We start from the raw sequence: 6,298 nt of genomic DNA on the forward strand, positions 1-6,298 counted from the left end.
TTTTATGTCTGTTAGTTTTATGATGAAATTTAGGGTCTTGCCGGATGAATCTATTTCGGAATTTTGTGTGTCGTTACCCTCAGGAGAATAACTGAAAAGTAGTAGTGTGGTAAGAAATTGCAAGGTTTAGATGCAGAGTCTAGTTTTGTGTGCAGATTTTATTGTTTTGAAAATGGTGGATTTTGATGCAATTTTTGGGATGGACTGGTTGACTCGGCATGAGGCTATTATTGACTGCAAACGGAAAACTGTCTCTGTGATAGATCAGAACGGGAAATCGTTGGTGTTCCGCACTACGTCTAAGAAGAGTGCACCAGGTATGATTTCTGCAGGAACAACCTGACAATTATTGAGTAATGGGTGTACAGGATTTCTTGCGAGTCTAATTGGTGATCTGGAGGTACAGCGACCGAAACTTGGGGAAGTGGAGGTAGTGAAAGATTTTCCGGAAGTCTTTCCCGATGATGTTGCGGGATTGCCTCCAGTCAGAGAATTTGGGATAGAATTGTTGCCTGAAACTAAGCCAGCTTCTAAGGCACCGTACAGATTGGCACCGAACAAGATGAAAGAATTAAAGGATTAGTTGCAAGAGTTTCTAGATAAGGGGTTCATCAGACCGAGTATATCGCCTTGGGGTGCACCGGTGTTGTTCGTCAAGAAGAAAGATGGGTCAATGAGATTGTGCATTGACTACAGAAAGCTGAACCGAGTTACAGTGAAGAACAGATATCCCTTGCCCAGAATAGACGACTTGTTCGACCAATTGCAAGGGGCAGAGGTGTTCTCAAAAATCGATCTACGATCAGGTTACCATCAACTGAAGGTAAAAGATGCAGATGTGCAGAAGACAGTATTCAGGACTCGCTATGGCCACTACGAGTTCTTGGTAATGCCGTTTGGGTTGACCAATGCACCAGCTGTGTTCATGAATTTGATGAACAGGGTGTTTCAACCTTTCTTGGATCAGTTTGTCATAGTCTTCATAGATGACATATTGATCTATTCTCGTAGTAGGGAGGAACATCGTCAGCACTTGACTACAGTGTTGAAGATTTTGAAAGAAAAGCAGATGTATGCTAAATTCAATAAGTGTGAATTATGGCTGGAGCAGATTTCATTTTTGGGTCATATAGTTTCAGCTAAAGGGATTGAGGTCGATCCATCTAAGGTGGAAGCGGTTCGGAATTGGGTTGCTCCGAAGAATGCTACAGAAATACGAAGTTTCTTGGGTTTAGCAGGCTACTACAAGAGATTTATTCAAGACTTCTCTAAGATAGCTCTACCACTGACTTCCTTAACTCGAAAAGGTGTGAAGTTTGTGTGGTCAGATCAATGTGAGAAGAGCTTTGCCGAATTGAAAGAAAGGCTGATGTCAGCGCCAGTGCTAGCAATTCCCGAAGGCACAGGTCATTTTGTGGTTTATACCGATGCTTCTAAGAGTGGATTAGGAGCTGTTTTGATGCAGGATAATAAAGTAATAGCATATGCATCTCGACAACTGAAGGTTCATGAGAGGAACTACCCGACTCATGATATTGAATTGGCGGCAGTGGTTTTTGCTTTGAAGCTTTGGAGACACTACTTGTACGGCAAAAGGTGTCAGATTTTCACTGATCACAAAAGCCTAAAATATTTCTTCACTCAGAAGGAGTTGAATATGAGGCAGAGGCGATGGCTGGAATTGGTGAAGGACTACGACTGTGACATTAGCTATCATCCGGGTAAGGCTAATATTGTAGCAGATGCATTGAGTCGCAAGTCTGCGACATTGAACCAATTGACAGTCCAGCAGAAATTGATTGCTGAAATTTAACGGATGAGGTTGGAGGTATTCGAACCAATGGAGGTATGCACTCTAGCAGCCTTAACAGTAGTACCTAGTTTGCTTGAGAGAATTTGTGCAGGCCAAGCTTCTGATGAACAGTTGACATTGTGGAGGAACATAGATGAAGCTAAGGGTGGTACATTGTACACTGTCCAAGATGGAATTGTTCATCACCGAGGTAGAATGTGGGTGCCAGTAGTAGACTCACTAAGAGTTGAAGTGATGATTGAAGCCCATACTGTTCCGTATTCCATTCATCCAGGAAGTATGAAAATGTATAAGGATCTGCAATCCTTATATTGGTGGCCAGGAATGAAGAGGGATGTTGTTAAATTTGTGAATGAATGTTTGACTTGCCAGTAGGTGAAGATCGAGCATCAGAGACCGGCAGGACTCCTGAAACCATTGCCAATACCCACATGGAAGTGGGAAGATGTCACCATGGATTTCGTGGTCGGATTGCCAGTTTCAACGCGAAGGATGAAATCGATTTGGGTGATAGTTGACAGGTTAACTAAGTCAGCTCACTTTATTCTAGTCAGGAATAACGTCTCGATGAATCAGTATGCAGAGCTGTACATTCGAGAAATTGTCAGATTGCATGGAGTACCAGCGAGGATAGTATCTGACAGAGACCCTAAATTCACTTCAAACTTTTGGGGAAGTTTACATAGAGGATTGGGAACGAAGCTAGTTTTCAGTACAACTTTCCACCCTCAGACAGATGGTCAGTCAGAACGAGTGATCCAAATACTCGAAGACATGTTGAGAGCTTGTATGATCGACTTTGGAGGTAATTGGGAATCGAAATTGCCTTTAGTGGAGTTTACTTACAACAATAGTTATCAAGCAACTATTGACATGGCTCCTTATGAGGCGTTGTGTAGTAACCCAGAACTTATTTTAAGATAATAATATGTTAAACATGATTAAGGGTTGGTAATTAATCAATTTCGGAGTATTATTGGACTTCGGAAGAGAATTTGGACTTTTGACTTTGGGCCGGATCGGAAGCTTCGAACCCAGATCGGAAGCTCCGATCCTAGCAACTTCGGAACCTCATCGGAAGCACAGAGATCGGAAGCTCCGATCCTGGAACAGAAGTTCCGATCTCCAGCTGCCAGCAATGCTCGATGACTCAGCTGCGAGTTTTGACAAGTATTGAACGTAGAGCAGATCGGAAGCTCCGATCGCCCGATCGGAAGTTCCGATCCCGACGTGTCACACATGCATGCAATGAGCTGGATTGGAAGCTCCGATCCTGAAATCGGAAGTTCCGATCCTGGCCGGGAATTTCGCCTATAAATAGGGCTCGTTCGATTTCATTTTGAAATACGAATTCCCGAGTTTCTTTCTTCAGTTATATAGTGTGAGATATACACTTGAGGGCCCTATCGATTATAATAGAGGTTCTGGAATAACCAAAGTGTGGTTATAGTCATCCGAGACTAGCGACTCCAAAGTGCTAACTACGGACGAAGGTATGGTCCGGGAATCTGTTTAAGTTTTGGGAGTACTTATTAGCTTAGTTAAGGCTTATAAAATTTATGTAGTGATACGGTGAACTTTTGAATATAGGCTTGGAACCTAGGATCTTACTATACTTGAACTAGCCTAGAGGTACGTACACATTGACTGAGATTGCCAGCGAGTATACATGTTTATATGTTGCATTTATTTGGCATTATTATATGGCATGATGTATGATTTACCGTTTTCTATACACATATGTCATGTGCATATACACGTTGAGCCTATACCTTGTTATACCTGACTATAGAGCCGCTCAGCTCTATACTCGATAGTCTGTCACTGAGAGTACCGCGACGACCGGGGCATTTATGTCTGTCTACTCTGGTGTATTAGACGAGTGTGGTTGCACCCAGAGGTTGATCCGTGCGGTGGCAGCACTCATGTGGCGCCGGTTTTGAGCATGATTTTTCAGATGACCCTGTACCAGTCATCATGTTGCATGCATTATATACATATGTTTACTCATGTCTATGTACTGGGCGTTAGCGCTCACGTCCTAGTTGTTATCTTGGACACCCTATTCCATGGGGCAGGTCGCAGGATGGACGTAGCTGGTAGTTCAAGGCAGGACTAGGGAGCAGGAGCCTTGAGGATTTTATTATACAGCAGGATTCGATATAGCTGTATAATGTTTACTGTTTAAGATTTCGATTTGGTTGTATCACTACAGATTTAAGCCTGGATTATGTTACTAAGCTGATATGTAAATTATGGTTTTGTTTCCGCATATTTTACTCTGTTAAGTTATTTTGCTGTATTAAGTTTAATGCATGCTATTAGTTGCAAGTTAGTAGGTGATACCATGCAGGGTCACTACATTTTTGGTATCAGAGCATGCTTAGATTTTGGGATTAGTACTTGGGATTTAGTTTAGTCTTGAGTAATTCTTGCGCATTTGAGATTTTAATGTGCAATTCTTTTCAGGATATGGCTGACGAGAGTCACGGTAGTGTTGGCCAGGGAGGTGGTCATCATCATCGTTGCCATCATCATGATGATTATCATCGTCATCATGAGGGTAGATGTCGCTACTCTATCAATAAGTTCATGCAAGTAGGACCGAAACCCTTGGTGGGAGGTGAGAATCCTGAATAAGCTAGAAGCTGGATGTCTAAACTCGAGAGTACTTTTCGTGCTTTCAATTGTACCGAGGATCAGAAATTGGAAGTTCTAGAATTTGTTCTAGAGGATCGAGCACGTTTTTGGTGGGATGCCAAAGCTGCTCAGGCATGTACTGAGAGAGGACAGGTGACTTGGGGGGATTTCTATCGGGAGTTCCAGAAATTGTATTTTCCTCCGGCTGTTCGCCAAGCACGATCTATGGAGTTGCTTACTCAGAGGCAAGGATCAATGACTATTGATCAATATCAGCAACGATTTCTTGATCTGCTACCTTTCAGTCCTCATATCAATGAGAGTGATGCGTCGAAGTATGATATCTTTCTACAAGGTTTGAACCAAGATATCTACTCACAGGTTGTCGTCTGTGATGACCCGGTATCTTTTGAGACTTTGGTGAACCGTTGCCGTCTTGTGGAGACTAGCAACAGGCGGGCACAGTTGATGATGCCAGGACAGCCTAGTGGATCTTTTGAGCCTCGAGCTCAATCTGTTGTGCAATCTGGACCTACGTCTTCTTCTACTCCTACTACTTTATCTGGATCTCGTGGTTCACGAGGTATGTTCTGTTTTGGGAAGAAGAAGAAGAAGAAGGAGGAATTTTGTAGTCATTGTGGAGGGAAGCATCCTGCAGCTTCATGTCGGAGAGCTACTGGTGCTTGTTATATTTGCAGTCAGCAGGGACATCTGCGGAGAGATTGTCCTCAACGTATGGGTTCTGCTAGTGGATCGGGATCACAGGTTGGATCTCAGGCTTCTATTGTTCCACGTCAGCAGCCAGCACCACAGAGTTCTTCTGGTTATCGTCCCCAGACTCAAGGGCAGGTGTTTGCTCTGTCTCAGGAGCAGGCTACAGAGGGAAGCGATCGCATGTTGGAAGGTACCTTTCTGTTATTTGGTATTCCTGCACTTGTATTAATTGATACTGGAGCATCGCATTTCTTTATTTCTAGTCGCTTTGTTAAGAGACATAGATTACCTTATGTATCATTAGATATGGATTTAGTTGTATCTACTCCATTGGAGCAAGAGATAGTAACTAAGCGTCTAGTGATGGGTTGCCTTCTGGAGTTTGAGGGTAATGTGTTAGCAGCTAATTTGATGATATTAGCGATGAAAGATTTTGACTGTATCTTGGGAATAGATATGCTGAATTTGTATCACGCTTTGTTATCAGCGTCTGGTACAGTTTCATCTGGATGAGGGTGATAGCTGGTTATTTTATGGTGAGGGTGCGCGACCTCCGATGCCACTTGTATCGGCTCTGAAGGCATGTCATGTCTTGGAGTCAGGTGGGGAGGGCTACCTCATCTATGCAGTTGATATGTCCACGAGTAGTACGGGTATTGATCAGTTACCAGTTGTCAGCGAGTTTCCTGACGTATTCCCTGATGAGATTCCTGGTTTTCCTCCGGTTCGAGAGGTTGAATTTGGTATTGATCTAGTACCAGGAACTATGCCTATATCCCGAGCACCTTATCGTCTGGCACCGTTAGAGATGAGGGAATTGAAACAACAATTACAGGATTTGCTTGATAAGGGATATATTCGTCCGAGTGTTTCTCCGTGGGGAGCACCTGTTTTATTTGTCAAGAAGAAAGATGGATTGATGCGATTATGTATTGATTACAGGCAGTTGAATCGTGTCACCATCAAGAATAAGTATCCTTTGCCACGGATTGATGATCTGTTTGATCAATTACAGGGTACTTCTGTTTACTCGAAGATAGATCTGAGATCTGGATACCATCAGATGCGGGTACGAGACTCAGATATATCTACGACTACTTTCAGGACCAGATACGGGCATTATGAATTTCT

The sequence above is a fragment of the Henckelia pumila genome, chromosome 4, assembly GCF_033568475.1.
Source record: "Henckelia pumila isolate YLH828 chromosome 4, ASM3356847v2, whole genome shotgun sequence".
NCBI lineage: Eukaryota > Viridiplantae > Streptophyta > Magnoliopsida > Lamiales > Gesneriaceae > Henckelia > Henckelia pumila.